Raw genomic sequence first — 18,026 nt, forward strand, 5'->3', positions numbered from 1 at the left:
TGTGCCGGAGTGTGACTGCGTCAGATAACGGTATCTGCATCATGGGGGTTTTCTTGCCTCATGGGCTGACTGTTAGTTAACTTGATAGTTAGTTTAACCAGAATAGGGTCAGGAATAGGGGGACTGATTCAGAACCTATAGAAATACACGACACCCACTCCACGCTAACTATGGTCATATCTACTAATCTATGCATAGTATAACATAGTACAACATACTATAGAGTATAGTGTATACCTTACCACCCCAAAATACATAAATGCATTTCGAAATTTTCAAATATACTGAAAAATTGCAGTCATATATATTGTATGCACTTAAGCTATGAATTAAATGCAAAAGTAAACACGCATTTTTATGCATTATTGCTTATCGGTATATGAGAAATACACATGAAATGGCTCTTAATATGGCTATACAGAAAGGAAGTCCGAGACCATTTCATCACATAATAAAATATTTGTGAACCTACCAGCGGGCAGCTAAAGTCTATAAAGTATCTAAAAATAGAAATTTTAGTTCTCTAGGAATAGTTTCTTACTTTAAGCAGAAGATCAGTGTCCCGGGAAAAAATATGTAGAAAAATATTTTAAGGGGCATGCTGAAAAAATTGCTGTCCGTGAACTGGAGTGAAATTGTTCATGTGACTTTATTTTTAAAGTTGAAGGCCGAATTCAGGGAACGCCGTGTGCGAGTTTACTCAAAAGTCTCTATTTCTGTTCTGGAGAGAACATCATATCATTCAGGCTTTCGAAAAAACTGTCAACAGCTTCATGGGAAAGTTCCACTAAGTCGGAAATAGGTGTAACCATGCATTCGTGCGCATGATTGTCTGCACTGACATTCTGATTCGCATTGCTGACAGAAGGTCGTACCTGTTCGATGCTGCTTTCATCTTGAACTTCACTACTCTTCAATCGCAGTGGTGAAGATTCCAGGAATGCCGTCATCAGGATTGGCAGCCTTTGAGGGCAGCACAAAGCGTGAACCTTGGTAGGAACCAACAGTGTATCTGCATCCACTGGCGCATCCGATTGTAGCGTCAGACAGGTGTCTAACACGCATTCTTCTCCGCATAGCAGACACCTTAGTACAGGTAAAACACACCTTTGCCACATTGGTCGAAATGATAGAAACCAAGTCATGTTCAGGTCTCTAAGCCGGGAGAGTCCCAGGATTTTTGATATCCGGTCCCGGTATCCAATGGCTAGGATCGTATCTTCCATTGTCGCGAGAGTTTGATCTGTGACATGGGTTGCCATAACGAAAAATAAGGACTAAGAATAGGATTCCTGCAATTAGTCCCAGGATCAGGGGAAGTCCGCCAAAAATCGAATGGACGAAATCTGGAAAAATACCCAGTATGGCTTTGAATGGTGTTAATGCCATCGAAAATACTGTCTTAAATACCTTTGAGACCCCAGTGGTATCAGAAATATTTAAGATTTCGCTTAGGATTTCCGCGAAATGTACGGGGGAATTAGTTGATAATAATGTATGTATCTCTGCAGTCGTCCTTGCGACTTGTAGATCATACGTTTCTTTTGATGACGTGAGCCTTGTAGGCGTCTGAAGAAGCACTGTTTTCATTCTGCTTAAAGTGTCTATTCGAATAGAAGTAATTTTCAAACTGGGCCATGCCCTTGCCTCCCTGTCTGGAAAGGAGCTGGGGAATAAAGAGCGTCCACAGCACTTGACCTTCGCCGTTGTAGTTACTAGATAAGGAGTCCCGGGCATAAGACTGCAACATCTGCGGTCTACAATAAGAATGTAACTCCCATTATAGAGTCTTTGAAAGAATGGTTCTATTTCAGTTGCAGGTGCGCCTTGCTGGTGACATGAAAGGTTGTATGAATTCCCTTCACAGGCTCCATGCAAACTAATTCCGTTACACAGAAGCGTGCCGCTTAGTGACATAGCACAATTGTTGCCACTAAGAAACACTTTCTGTCCTTTATTACTGACACATGCATGTGAATAGGGCAGGTTCCAAGTTGTTTTAAGGTACCCCTTTCCCAATTTCTCGTACATGCCAGCGTGTATATATTTTTGGCAGTATTGAAACCTGAAGGTTGAGATTGGAATATTTATGATTCCGTGTATTATCCATTCACTGACAGGTCGTTCTGACATTGTCATTGGTAATCTTTCTAGTTTTTCAATGCTCAAGATTGTATAATCAGCACCCTTTTGCGCCATACCGATTTGTCTATCAGTAAGGTTAAAGATTTGGAATAGTGACGTTGTGTTGATTAAACGCCAAGGCACATAGCCTGAACGCAGATTTTGTAACGTCCAGCCAAGCTGTACAATGGAACGCAATTGTGACTGACCATGTTGTAATAACAGTAAGTCTTGTGATAATATATCGATTGCTGAAGACACAATGCTGTCCAATGAAAAAATTCTGGAGGACAGAGTCATTAACCCATTGTCCACTACAGAAAGTGATTTTTCCAAATTAATACGATCAATTTCACGTATTCTCTCTGCTGTTTCAATTTGAGTAACCTTCCAGGCCTCATTGTATGCTGCATATACAGAGGCTGCTATGAAATGCTTTTGACGCTGTTTGCGTGGTCCCATTATGAAATCACGCAAGTCAGCACCATCAGTAAGTAAAGTTAGGTGTTGCTTAATTTCAGGCAGTGTGGAAGTCTGTAGCCATTGAAGGCATAATTTGCCCACACTGTAGGTTGTTATTATCCCTGGGTGATGTCTTTGGGGATATCTAGGGTCTGGCCTGGTCATTTTGAAACCCTGTGTTTTATTCAGGAATCTATCTTGACAGTAATTTGTATCTGTGGGCCAGATCAACCATTGTTTCCAATCAGGATGTGTTCTGTTTTGGTTTAATATATGGTTTACGTCTATCTCTTCATCTGTATTAGAGCTATTGCTAAACATTGTTGGCTTTGGAATAGACGGATTATTTAAATCTTTGATTTTGGCTAAGCCAAGACAGGTGGTTTGTTGAACAGTGTCATTTAAAAATATCATTTGTTCTGGGATCATGCAGGCTCTAAACAAAGCTTCTAAACCCTGTACTTGCCATTCTTTTGTACCCCAAACACTTTTCAAATCAACATTTTTGTCCCAATAATCAAATCCAAATGTATTCATTTTTTCAAAGAATGAATCTGAATATATCAATTTTGTGGTGGTTATCATGGTTTTCATCCCTGTCTTGTTTGACAATTTAAAATAAAATGTTTCAGCATTACTTATGTTAAAACCTGAAAAATATGAATATTTGTCATATACGGTTCTAGAGCTTCCTTTTGGAGGTGTAGCACAATGTTCCCATTGATTATATTTTAAAACATTTCTAGGTTGTGCAGATTTATGTAAAAAATGGTTACCATAGTGGTTATAGCAATACATACTGTCATAATTTGTAGAACCTTGCAAATAATCATGTTTTGTAAATTTAGCAGACATTACTAAGTCAGACATCATGTTGTTAATACTCTCGAAGTCCCAATCATCAGCAAATGAGTTTGGTTTTGCAAAGTCACTCAAAGAGATCTTGATTTGGTGTGGATATTTCAGGATCTCGACCGGACCATAAATTTCATAGTCAGTGTTGTCCCAGGCTACCCCACCAGGTATAGGATTGGCTGTGAAGTTGGCTGAAGAAAGTTCTGAAGAAAGTTCTCTTTTCTCGACGTGTGAAGATGTGTGTGGTTTGAGGACCAAGTTGATGTTCTGACTTGCTGTGTCCATTTTAGCATATTTTCCCTCAATGAAGCGTCCCAAAGTAAATACCATGATGAGCCAAAGTATGAGGATAAATGCACCAAAACCCACCCAAAATTCAATCCATGGAGAAACCAGATATGTTTCTTTCAGATGTTTCAAAAGTTCCTTAGCTTTGTCTTTAAAGGATTTTGATGATGGCTGTGTCTTTGATTCACTGAAGCCGTCAGAGGAATCATCGAATTTGATGAAGTACCCGGATGCAGTTCTGTCAATTGTTCCAATTGCTTCAGGATTTTTGTTCCTTGCATTTTCACTTGGTACTTCAGTATAGATTGGTGTGTCTCTGCTAAATGTCTTTATTTGGGTTTTCAGAGGTCTTAGTTCTATTGCATTGGTGCATAGTCCTTCTTGTTCTTCTGCAGGCGTTTCGAATGTGATGAGCCTTTTTGATAGGACCTCTGTGCTGGTAGCAAACCTTGGTGTTCTGCTACTTATTGGGAGTCCACTTGGCCTACTGTTTGTTATCGGCCACATGTTGTGGTTTTACCAGGTCGATGGATACAACTCGGTTCTCCTTTTTTCCAGCAAGTGGCGGTAGTACAACTGATCTTTTCCCGTTGACAGACAAGACAGGAACTGCTTTTCTGTAAGAAGGCCCAAATTCCTTCTTTACCGCGATCTTCTCCCTGACTAGATCCCCGACTTTTGGAATCCAGACAGGTCTTGCTGGGACAGGTGGTGATTCTTCAGTGGTTGTTGGCTGTTGTTTCAACTGTATGTTGCTCAGGTCTTTTCTTGTTTTGTTTAAGTCCTGCAAAATAGCCAAACGGTCTTTGACATCAAAGCTTTTTTCTATTACCACTGAAGTCTGACTATCAAGGTCAGAGATCAACATCCTAGTTCCGAATAATAATTCGTACGGACTGAATCCCTTCAGAGAATTTCTTGGCAAGTTATTTAGACTACGTTGGACACTTATTAGATGTTTGACCCCCCCAGCTCCCGAACCTAATATCCTTTCCATTATAGATTGCTTTCTGCCTTGGTTTTTTCTTTACACCATCCCGTACCCTCAGGAAGGAAGTGAGAAGATTCCCGCTGGGCTGTGCTCATTTGGCCATGTTTCCCCCCCAGGCTGGATTGCCTGAGTGAAACAATGGTCGAACGTAGCATGCTCTTAGCGTATATGCCATTTAGACTCGCAAATCTTGTATAATAGTCCGGACGTCAGCCGAGTGCTGGTGATCTACATTATAAGTGGAAACTAGCCTGTATATGTTAATCGCAAGCCATTCTTTTTGCTGGTAATATTATCTGCCTTGATACGACGAGGTATTAAACTGCTTCTCTCCCCACTGCGATCTCTGTTGCAGTTTGGGCAGTTTTTTACAAACATGGTGTAGTGCAGGCTCATGCCTGGCCACCAGTACCGTGATTGTAATTCTTCCAGAGAATCTTTTAATTTAAGGTGTCTGTGACCCTCGCCCATGTGTGCGTCTGCGATTAACAAGTTTCTCCTGTCCATGTTTGGAATCACTCTATCCCCCACTCCAGGGATTCGAGCAAAAGGGACGGAGTTTGCATCGATTATGTATGTATAATTGAGTGGATAGTTGATCGGTAACGCTGAGCAGTCGCCTTTTGATGACGTTTTCACCGCCAGCATTGTTTCACCGTCAATGTATTTTAATGTACGCTTTTTTCGATCTACGGGAGCCGATTTAGTGGCTGCCGCTGCGGCTGTTTCAGCCAATGAATTCCCTACAACGTGAACGCCATCACGTTGATGACTCAGTGAGTGAGTCACGTGAGTCTTTGGTAGTTCTTTTTTCAAAAGAGCTACTTGTTCCCAGAGCAGTCTCTGCTTTATTGATGCATCTGTGTCTCCCTTGTAACCGTTCTGAATCCATGTCTGCAAATCCTTGTTATATGCTTTGACGCAGTAATATGAATCTGACACTATAAGTGTCGGGAATTCGCGATCCGCATTATCTAGCGCCATTTTCAAAGCTATTATTTCAGTTTGTTGTTCTGAATTAGTTTCTACTGAGTGTGATTTTGTTAATAGAGGTCTTAGTTTACCTCCGCGCCACACTTCTTTTGTAATCTCACATGTGGGGTTGTATGCATGTTCTCCCCAAACGGAGGGTTGAGCATGTCCGTCTGTATAGATTACACAGGCGTAATGTCGTAGAGGCAGAATGTCGATTGGCAGAGGATACGTCTTTTCATATTTTAGATTTTTTAATTCTTCTAGTTCTGGATCAAAGTAGTAGTATACTTTGTCCGTTGTGATTGAATTCACCCATTGTATCCATTCCGGATTCAATGTTGTTGTTGGTAAATTACACGGTGTTGTTAGTGCCTCAAAGGCTGATTCTGCTGTTCTGACTGTGATATGTCTACCGTCAGCTATGTCTTTTTCTCTAGCTATTGCGGTTTGAACTGCACGAATTATTTTTTCTGTATTACTGAATTTCTGTTCAGCTTCTGTGTAAAAGTGTGATTTGAATGCAATTGGTACCTTTTCTCCTTCATTAGAAGTCAGGTATGTGAATCCGCATCTCCCTGGGATGACTCGGATCACAAGGTTGCGTGTGTTATCACGTGTTTCTAATTTTGTTTTAATTAGCATGTCTGTTTGTAAGGATCTCAAAATTTCTGTGTGTGTTTGAGTCCAACTGGATCTTTTAAAGTCTGGTTTAATTAGATCATAAAGGGGTTTGACCCTTTCTGCGTAATTTGCAATGTATGTTCTTCCGAAATTTAGGAAGCCTAGAATTGACTGTAGGTTTTTTAGTGTTTTAGGAGCTTGGATTACGGCACATTTCTCTAGGAAATTGTCTGCCAGGCTTTTACCTTCACTTGATAACTCATATCCTAAGAATAGGACCGTCAGATGGGCAATTCTGGACTTTTTGAAGTTGAATTTGTAACCCTCTGCAGCGAACCCAAGTATTATGGTGTTCACTCTTTTCAAGTGAGTCTCCAAGTCATCATCTGTTAGGTAAATGTCATCAACATAAGATAATGCTTCATCATCATATAGTTGTAGTAATTCTGTTACTCTCGCTGAGAATACCCCCGGGCTGTTCTTGTACCCCTGGGCTAACCGACAGAATTGTTTTTGAGTGCCATTTACTGAGAATGCAGTTAAATATCTGCTCTCCGGTGCTATGTTTTGACAAAAGAATCCATTGGAGATGTCCAAGGTTGTTTTGTATTTTTTGCGCACTATGTTATTCATTAGTGCAGCACTGTGTGAGTTTTGCACTGCAAAGGTTTTGCAACATGTGTTAAGGTGTCGGTAATCCAAAACTAGACGATATGAATTGTCTGGTTTGGAGACCGGAAACAAAGGATTGTTCATTTGTGAGGTGCAAGTTTCAATCACCCCCTGGTATTCTAGCTGATCTAGTATTTCATTTACTTGTTTTTTAGCTTCTTGCTTAATTGGGTACTGCCTTTGTGCAGTTGGTTGTGATTTTAACTGAATTTTGTGAGGAGGAGAATCCTCATCCCATCCTACATGATTTTTATATAAAGCAGGTGCTAAGGCCACTGCCCACTTTCTAGCAAGTGTGTATTTTTTATGAATCGGTATTTGATTCGAGAAGGCAGGCATAATTACTTCTTCGCCATGAGGGCACTCCCTGACAAACTCTGGTGGCCAGTCTTTTTCAGCTAGAAGGATGTCATAGCCTTTGGAGAGGTTATCCCAAAATAGTCCCCTAATTTTCCTAGTCTTATCTCCCTCTATACGTAATGTTATCTCGTATATCTTGTGGGGCTTGCTAACTCTGGTGTCTGCAGTTTCCACTTGAAGGTATTCATTCGTGTCCACTGTCTCCAGATGATTCATAAGGACTTTGCGAGCTATGCTCACCTCTGCTGCGCTGTCTAGCATTGTCTGAGCCCACTCTCCGTTTTTCAGTTGTGTCCTGAGTATTCTCGGCATTGTTAACTACCTTGATACTGGCTACCTTCTTTTTTGGAAATTGTAATTTCTTTTTTAGCTGAGCAGGTTCCTTGTCTTTGGACTTGGCGTGCTCTTCTGATCGTCCTCTTCTTTCCGATTTCTGCGAGGAATTCTGAAAAGATTGAGAGGGACGTGTATCAATGTCTTGATATCTATCAGGTTTTTTAATATTATCCCTATTTCTAAGGTTATATCTATTCCCAGAGGGGTCACTCTGTGGTGACCTCTGTCTTTGGTTTGGAGATTTCTCTCTTCGCCTCGGAGACCTTCCTCTGGACTGGAATTTCTTTTCTTTAGGATTGGATTGTTTATTTCCATCCCAGTTCTTTTTTAGTGAATTATTATTATTATAAAATATTTTTTCTGGACTTGTAGTCAGTTGCGGTTTTACTGGTATTCCACCTAGACTATCTCTGCCTAGTTCTTCATAGGATTTTTCTATGATTCTGGCAATTTCAGCTGGTTGGTCTGCTATATCTGTCTCTTTTAACCTCTGGCGGATCGCCACGTTTGCTGCTTCACCTTTTATGTTGGCTAATAATATAGCCGAGACCTGCTTGAAGTCTTTTAGTAATTTCATACCAAGAGTTAAAGCAGGTTCTGGACCGTATTCATCTTGAATTTGTTTTAGCACATCTGGTATTACCGAAATGGATGGAACACCGTGCGTTTTTGTGTAGATGGAAGCAAAGACTGTACCCCAAGTGTCACAGTCCTCAATGTGTGGTGCGATTCCCATTGGGAGACATATAGTCAGAATCCTGTGTTTTTCCAGCGGGGTGGTGTCAGGAAACACCGCCTCTATTTGGGTGATTTTCTGTGCCAACCAGAATGGTATTTGTTCCCGTTTAGCTGGAACTTTACCTAGGCAGGATTGGATGTTCTGTGGTGTAATTTTATTTGTGTTCCCCTGGTGAGGGGTCAGCTGTGGAAGTTTAATCGCTGGCTGAATTGTTGAAGTCCGCATTACATACTGAACTAATTGTCTATGAATTTTTAGTAGTTGTTTTAGCTGTATTAACAGCTCTGCTGCAGGCATTCTTTCGATGTCTGGATGTGGTGTGTATTCGGCTAAGACCGGCCACGTTGCTCCTGGTCTTCCTAAAGGACCGAGCCTTGTAATGTGATTGTTATGTTTTAGGGCGCCATCAAATAAGAGCAAATGCTCTTGGAATTTGAGTGGTACTTCCACCTCCTCGAAAGGAGTGTACTCATTAGGAGGTTCCTCTATTTTGTAATAGTGGAAGTACTTTGTTACAGCATTTGCTGCTGGAAAATGTATCCATGAATAGTATACCTCTGTCTGCCGATATTCGTGTGCCTCAATTACGAATATGACTGTGCCACCTCTAGGTGTCAGTCCATTTTCTATAAGTTTTAAGGTTATAGATCTCCTTTTGATGACCGGAATGAGTATTATATCCGCGTCTGCTGCTTGCATGGTAGCATCAGCATCTGCGAGTTCAGTTGCTAATCTAACTGCCTCTCTTTCATCATCACTCTCTGCCATTTTACCGACAGGAAGCTTATGTCTTTTGTTTGCAGATCAGGTTTCTTTATGGAAACAGAGATTAGATGCACAATATTTTGGAACTGTTTATCCTTCAACGTTGACTATACCAAGAACCATACATAGGAGTTCCCTCCTGCGAGGTTTTGGAGGATATAACCTTTCACCCACTCCAGACGTCTTTGGAGTATTTGGGAAAAGGGGTCTGAGTGAGAAAGCACGACTGAGTTACTCTAAATGTCTTACGTTAGTTTTATCGCCCTTTCCAAACGCGTTGGGCGCCATGTAGTGTAGCTCCTATTTTCCCAATAGGCTCTGCGCATTGGAATAGTACCTACAGCAGTAAAGGCCTAGGCCAGACGTTAACTAGGTCTACTACTGTCGATACTAGACTTAATTTTTGGGTTTGCCAGCTAAGCTCAGAGTTCGCTAGAAACGTTCTAGAATGTTCAAGGAAGGATTAACTTCCCTGATTAGACAAGAAGGGATTTAGTTTCTGACAACCATAGAACATGACAACTTTGCTCTCCCCTAATCAAGAGTCAATCTCGAGAGTCGTGTGAGCACAAGGCAATTATTTTACTCAGTCAGTACGTGCATTCTTAGTCTCATCAGAATGTAGAGAAAAGGAAGAGACGGGCGTGTTCAATAAAAGATGTTATTTATTGATCAGTCTCTTTTCTCGTACAAGAGAAATGGATCGATATTATTGCAATACTTATAGTTAAGTAAAGTGCATACATTAGAAGCAATAGTATAAAATAATACTGTAAAAACATTGATATGGTTTTTGAGCCATATGATGTTAAAATGATTAAAATATATTTACATACACATATACATTTGACTAAACGTACTCAACTGGTGTTTCTAAATACGCCTACCCCGTGTACCTGACCTAAGTCTAATGCGTGGGCGGGAATAGAAAGTTACAGTTTAAGTTAAGTTTGTTTTTGCCAAGTGAATAACTAAAGAATTCTCTGTGAGGGGTTATTCAGTTCTGTACCTGGAAGTTAGGATGAATGAGGAATGGTATCTCTTTCTCTGCTCTCGATATTCCAGGCTGCCTGCGAGGGCTGCCCAGAAGCGCCGGTGCTGGGTCTCTCGGCTTGAGATAGCAGCGCGTCTCTCAGCGCGTCAGGAAGGCGGGGCTGCTGCCAGCGGGGTCTGCTTCTGCTCTCGGCTTCGGCAAGTATGGCTGCTCCGTCTTGTCACCACGCGTGTGTTTGCATAGGGCAAGGTCGGCAATATTTATACCTTAAAGGTGCCGAGATTGACGTAAGGATGGACATAGATACGTCAATAAAGATGTCATACGACTTGCTCGTTAGCACATTCTTTACTAAAGTTCTCTGTGAAATCAAAACAATGGCCGCACGGATTTTCCAGGTTGTCATAGGTTTGATTTGTTATGAGAACGTCGTATGCCTTATCAGGGGCTGGAGGAATGTCGCTTGTCTAATTAGATCTCAAGCGTTATGACCTAATCAGATAACACGTTCCTGTGCCGGAGTGTGACTGCGTCAGATAACGGTATCTGCATCATGGGGTTTTCTTGCCTCATGGGCTGACTGTTAGTTAACTTGATAGTTAGTTTAACCAGAATAGGGTCAGGAATAGGGGGACTGATTCAGAACCTATAGAAATACACGACAGTGGCGGGCAGAGGTAAGCTATATATTCCTTACTTATTGAGATTGAAGACTGAAGAGTGTGCTTTCTGCACGGGTGTATTATAAATCAACCAGGTAGTAGCCTCCTCTAAATGTACTTCGACTTAGCTGTGAAGTTTTTGGCGAGAAGAATCCAATCAGATCTGAAATGAACTTGATGGATGGGATGAACGAAAAGCGAAAGAAGGGTGTAAGTAAGTGTGGAAGGACGAGAAATGTAATGATGACTGGCAAAGAAGAATGATATGTGTTTGCTTGGTCCCTGAGGTGGCTGGGAAGGAAAGAATATGGTATGGTGCATGGCTGGGTGAATGATGAAGCAAGGATGGGTGGAAGGAGAACAGCCTGGGTGGGTGAAACAGAAACTGTATGTGTGCATATACTTTGAATGGATGGATGCCTGGATCATGGTACTATTTGACTCTTAGATAGCATATGTGTATCTAGAGAGAGTAGACGGTCACTGGATGAACTAAATGTTACTTTGAAGAGCATGTAACACCGCACCCGCACGTCCGTTCCAGTGTAGGAAAGGCAAGGAAAAGAAGTTGTAATTTTGTCCAAATACTACCATGAATAGTAGCAGTAGTTTGTATTGCAACTGCAAGCACAGCATATATCCGGTTATTACGGTGGACACTCCCTACCTCTCTTAATAAGTTTAGTTTAGTAGTAGTACGTCATTCATGTGTGGGTGTATCACTGTTCACTCAATAAAAAGCAAAGCACCTAAAGTCATCCCATATGTAATCAAATACATCCCATGTGAAGTGATAGATAATCAGATTATTTAGCTTCTTCATTTTCCTTTTCTAGTACTCATTTGCACTGTAGGGTAAAAGTTAAATTAATTAAGCAGTAGCCCTTTTAACAGAGTATATTCAGTGCCACCCGTAATAGAAAAGTAATAGCTTCACCACCTGCATGTACTGGACCGGTACAGTAACGCAAGTCTGTCTCACTCATCATGGTGTGCGTCTGTTTTTCTCGGGTGCAAGTTGACTGCGCTGGCATTATGCCGGCTTGCAGAAGATAACGTACCAATTTTCCTAAACAAGAGAGAAGAAGAAGAATAAGACTGGTGTACTGTCATAGTCGACTGTAATGGAAGTCCATAGTGCTCGTAGAATTTGTTCCTTAAACTCCCACTAATGTTAGAGCAAGGATGAAGAAGTGGGAGGTTAGATAGATACTGGCCTCAATAGTTATGTACTGTGCTTTCAAGTTGCTAGTTGTACTGTAACACAACTTTCTGCTCAATCATTTTGTGTTAATCTTAAGGAGCATTGGTTACAGACTATGTCTTTCTTTCTTAATATAGTTGCTCCTTCCAAATAAAAAAAACATCAAGGAAGGAGCAGGCTCGAATGGCCCGGCAACGGAGGCTTGATGCCACTGTCGCAGAATATCGGCGGGTGCTGGCCCTGGAGGAGGAGGACACGCAGTCTACAGGTACATCCACTGCGACAGCTGCATCCTCCTCCGGGCCCACACGGGCTGCCAGCCAGCGCAGTGCTCCAGCGGTATGGAGCCGGGCTACCAAAGCCAACCGCTACCGCCGAGCAGCAAAGACAGCAGCTGCCCCCCACAGGAGTTGCAAGGCACGCCAGCGCCGCTTATGCCTCAGAGTGTCGTACCTGGAGCAGGAGGTCTTAACTTATAAGAACCTGGTGGAGGGCCTCCGCTCCGACCATGCCACCCTCCGCAAGAAGTATGATGCCCTGGCCGCTAAAGTGAACAGCATCCTGCCGTAGTGTCCCTTGCCCCTTTTTTAGAGACTTTTGGGGGGTGGAAATTGGGAGTTGGGTTGTTTTTGGGACTTTTGAAGGACAATCGTTGGGGTTAGGGAGGGTCTTGCGGGAGATTATTTTGTTAGGGCTACACAAATATACTTTTTGAAACTTTATGTGAGCATACCTCTTTTTTACTGCTTTTGAGTCTGGTGGGTGGGGGTTTACCAGTAAGTTTGTTTTCCTGAAACTTAAGTCTGTGTCATTTTCTTCCTTTAAGTGTAAATGGCCAAATTGTTTTCAACATTAAGTGCCTCTCACAGAGTAAGTGATCCCCCCTTTCCCACCATGGATTTTCTTCATATCACTTGCAACGAAAATTACACATTCCCACGAGTGCTCTAAGACCCAGAACTCAGTTGCAAAAATCAAGAACACCCCGAAACACATGCAATGCTGCTGCTAGGGCTAACCCTAACGAACCCTAAGTTACAAAAAGTGCCAAAAGGCTTTTCCGCATGGATGTTGTCCAAACCAGTTTTATCCGGTATTAGACCTTCCCAGCAATGGCCCCAGAGCCGTCAACCCAGGCGAAAACAAGTAGAAGACCCCCAAACAGCCAAAAAGCAAAAGTACAAAAATGGGGACTTTGTCACTTTTCTGAAAATTTCCAAAATCACTCAGTGCGCGCTCTGCAGCTAGGCCCTAACTCTCCTCTGCCTCCATGGATTTCCTTCAAACCTCTTGCTATCAAAACTATCCGTACCCAGCAGTGCTCCCAGATCCCGAAACCCACCCACAAACACCAGGAAGCCCCCCAAACAGACCCCCGAAAACGCTACATTGAGCGAAATGTCAGAAAATGCAAAAACTTTTTCCTCATGGATGTTGTCCAAACCAGTTTTATCCGGTATTAGACCTTCCCAGCAATGGCCCCAGAGCCGTCAACCCAGGCGAAAACAAGTAGAAGACCCCCAAACAGTCAAAAAGCAAAAGTACAAAAATGGGGACTTTGTCACTTTTCAGAACATTTCCAAAATCACTCAGTGCGCGCTCTGCAGCTAGGCCCTAACTCCCCTCTGCCTCCATGGATTTTCTTCAAACCTCTTGCTATCAAAACTATCCATACCCAGCAGTGCTCCCAGACCCCGAAACCCACCCACAAACACCAGGAAGCCCCCCAAACAGGCCCCCGAAAACGCTACATTGAGCGAAATGTCAGAAAATGCAATAACTTTTTCCTCATGGATGTTGTCCAAACCAGTTTTATCCGGTATTAGACCTTCCCAGCAATGGCCCCAGAGCCGTCAACCCAGGCGAAAACAAGTAGAAGACCCCCAAACAGTCAAAAAGCAAAAGTACAAAAATGGGGACTTTGTCACTTTTCAGAACATTTCCAAAATCACTCAGTGCGCGCTCTGCAGCTAGGCCCTAACTCCCCTCTGCCTCCATGGATTTTCTTCAAACCTCTTGCTATCAAAACTATCTATACCCAGCAGTGCTCCCAGACCCAGAAACCCACCCACAAACACCAGGAAGCCCCCCAAACAGGCCCCCGAAAACGCTACATTGAACGAAATGTCAGAAAATGCAAAAACTTTTTCCTCATGGATGTTGTCCAAACCAGTTTTATCCGGTATTAGACCTTCCCAGCAATGGCTCCGGAGCCGTCAACCCAGGTGAAAACAAGTAGAAGACCCTCAAACAGCCAAAAAGCAAAAGTACAGGTGATTAAAGTTTTAATTATATTAACTGTACAAAACAAAGAAAGACAGAAACACAGGAATAAAAGTGAATAAGTACGAAAAAGAAAATTTTTGATTCATTGGCTCATTTTCAGGGCTCGTTGTCATGGAAGAAGAGTTTGTCCTCATACTCTGCGAATTCAGGCAGGAGTAGGCCAGTGTCACCTAACACAGAAGAAATTCCCTCATCTAAGTTGCTGTCCTCCTCGTCTTCTTCCGTCGTGCAATCTGGTACTTTGTAATCTGGTGGTATGAGGTGCTCATTCATCTTGATCATTGTTAACCTCTCCACATTTTTGGGCGAGAGGCGGGTCCGTTTGCAAGTTACAATGCCACCAGCAGCACTGAAAACACGTTCAGAAGACAAGCTTGCGAGTGGGCAAGGCAAGTAATGTATAGCCAGGTTGGTGATCTCTGGCCACAATTCTTTTTTCCCATGCCAATACGCCAATGGGTCAGCATTAATATAGACCTCTGTTGAGTCATTCAGATAGTCCTGCACCATCGACTCAAGGTTCTCCACGGTTCCTCCACTTTGCTTACTCTTTGCTCTGACCTTTTGAGAACCAAACCCAAGCTCAACTAGCCAATCCTCTTCACTATCATCACCCGATATTTCTGTTGTGTCTGGTGCAGATGATCCGGTTGCCGGTGTCTTTAACGGCTGAGTGGTTACTTCTGCCACAGCCACAGGTGCAGAAGTGGAGTCTTTTGACTGGGGATGGCCTGCTGATGCTGATGTACTGCCTTTTCCTTGAATTTGCTGCCGTTCTCTTTCAAACCTCATGGCTGACAAGGCTAGCCAATGTTTGTACTTTGTAACATCTTCATCACCAAAAGGAAATAATGCACTGCCTGCCAGCGCCTTTTTGTAGCGTGGATGCAGAATAGTAGCACAAATGTAATGCTGTTCTGAGTGGATCTTTTGAAGACGTTCATCGCCAAGTAGGCGCTCTAATAATTTCTCCGCCAAAACAAAAGCTTCTTGCTTTTCTTCATCTTTTTGAAACTTAGAAGACACCGCCTTCAGTTTGTGCTCCAGCATGCGCAACAATGGGATAGCTTTTCCCAAATTACAGTCCTCCCTGCTGACTGCACGCGTGAAGACCTCAAAAGGACGAAGCATGTCTGTCAGGCTTTTAACTAGCTCCCATTCCGCCGCATCTAGCCTCAGGTCCTTCTGAGCTGTACCCAGTGTTAAGAAATACTGATCGAGTACCGTAAACTGCTCATACAGACGCTCAAGCATGTAGAAGGTTGAGTTCCAACGTGTTGGCACCTCCTGGATGAGTGCTTTCACTGGCATTCGACGTTCATGTAGCAGGCGCCTCAGATGCTTCCGGGCCTTAAAAGAATGGCTGAAATGGTTGCACATTTTTCGGCAGGTGACCACTAACTCGCATGCTGGACTGTCTTTATCCAAGAATGTTTTAACAACCAGGTTTATACAGTGCGCCAAACACGGCACTCTGAAATAGTTACCCAGATCCATGGCCTTAACTACATTGGCGCCATTATCCGTGGAAACAAAACCAATCTCGCGTTTTTTTGGGGACAGCCAGTGAAAGACCTTTGTGTTAAACTCATTCAAAATGTTTTCTGCTGTATGACGTTTCTCCAAGCCAAACATGGCTAGTGTTGCATGTTTCCGAGCAGCTTTAAAAACTTGGTCCAGGTCAACACCTGTGTTTAGCTTTGCTTTAACCCCTGAAAAAGAGACCCAGTGTGCAGTGATGCACATGTATTCAGTGCCTGCGCCACTGGTCCACATGTCTGTTGTCAGATGTATAGTGTGAACAGCACTCTTCTGCAAAGCTGCCCCAATCACCTCCAGCACATCTTCATGTGGTGCTGGAACCGCAACTCGGGCAAAATAGAACCGGCTAGGAAACTTCCATTTAGGGCAGAGCGCTGCAACTAATTCTAGAAAACCAACCCCTTCTACAAAGGAAAAAGGGAGAAGATCCAGCGCTAACATTTTAGCCAGCTTAGTGTTATACAGACGCGCCGCTGGGTGGTTGCGTTCATATGGCACGTCTGAAAACAACATGGTTCTAATGTTGCCCTGGACCATTTTACGGGATGATGATGATGACTTCTTCGACCCAGTTACGCTCGCTGATGAACTTTTTCGCATTGGTGTCTCACTCTGTCCCACACTCTTAGTGTGGCTCACAGGGGGTGTGCTGACAGGGGTACTGGGTGTAAGTGAAGCGTGTGACGCTTCTTCCTCCTCGTCATCATCAGATGGAACATCAATGTTTTCTCGACTTGCAATTCGGGCTTCCTTGATCTCCTTTAGGTGCGCAAACCATTGGACAGTGTGCTGTCTCTCAAGATGACCTCTCTGGCCTCCAGTCCCATTGTTGGTACCAAGCTTACCATGACTAACTGCAAGCTTACAAATGCTACAAATGGCTCGGTTTTCCTTTTTTGTGCAAACACTAAAGAAGTCCCAAACTGCGGACTTGAAATGTCTGTGGGGGCCGGAGGAGGCGATACTGGTGGTGGTCATGCTGCTAATGCCAGATGAAGTGGAGGATGTGTATTGCTGAACTTTACTACGTTGTGCACTTTGCCCACCACTAATTGAGGTCGAGGTGGATGGAGGTCCCTTCTGGCGAGGAAGAAATATGGAAGCGATAGGTGGTGGTGTACTAGTTAACTTCAATGATTGTGGTGTTCCCATTGCCTCCTCGTCGACTTCATCATCACGCTCAGCAGCTTGTCGGGCTAGGGTCAAAATGTCTGTTTGCTGCATGCCCGCTGGGGCTTCAGTGACGTTAGTGATGACTGCGTCATCGTCGTGAGAGTCTTCAGCAGCAGGAGTATACGCCACTTCTTGTTGAGCGTCATCACACTCCATAACTATGAGAGTTTCGACGACCTTCCTTTTACGCTTAGCTACCTTTGTCAGATCATGGTGTGCCTCAGCCTCACTCTCAGATGGCAGTGGTGCTGGTTCCCAAGTAAGATCCATATCATCAGAAGGAGGTGGGCTTGAAGAAGATGTAGACACCACCACCCTTGATCTTTTCCTTGCTCGGGATGTGGAAGACAATGAATGATCATCAAGAGGAGTGGCTTCCTCGAATGATACCTCGGCTTGATTGTCGATTTCCAGATGTGCCCCTACTTCTGGAGGAACAACTATTGTGGGCACTTGTTTTGCCCCTCCATGCACCTCTGCTTGCTCCTCTCCTTGCGCCGCCTCTCCTTCCACATGTACTTGGGCTTGTACTTGCACATGTGGTGGTTGTTGCGGCTGTGGTTGTTCAACACTCGTCAGATGAGTTACAACAACCTGTGTTGATTCAGGGACAATGCTGCTACTTTCTTGCGATGAGCCAACATCACTGGTCGATGGTGATTGAACAAGTAGACTGGCTGCCTCTGCAGCACTCAAGGGCTTGTACTTAAGTTGGCGTGGGGGTGGTGGCACTGAGCCCAATGGAGCGGGGGTGCTACTCCCAGCTTGGTCCCCAGCAGATCCCGCTGCTGCTGCAGGCGTACTTTTTTTTTATTCCCAAAAAATGTGGCGGGCGGCACACCAGTCTGCTTGGTAACTTGCTTCTTCAGCTCCTTTCTGGCATCTTTCTTGCTAGAGGAGCTACGGGGAACTTTTTTTGGGGCAAACTTCTTCAGATGTCACTCAGAACAGCAGGCCGCAGTTGCACAAGTTGCAGA

The sequence above is a fragment of the Lissotriton helveticus genome, chromosome 2_1 (genome assembly GCF_964261635.1).
Source record: "Lissotriton helveticus chromosome 2_1, aLisHel1.1, whole genome shotgun sequence".
Taxonomy (NCBI): domain Eukaryota; kingdom Metazoa; phylum Chordata; class Amphibia; order Caudata; family Salamandridae; genus Lissotriton; species Lissotriton helveticus.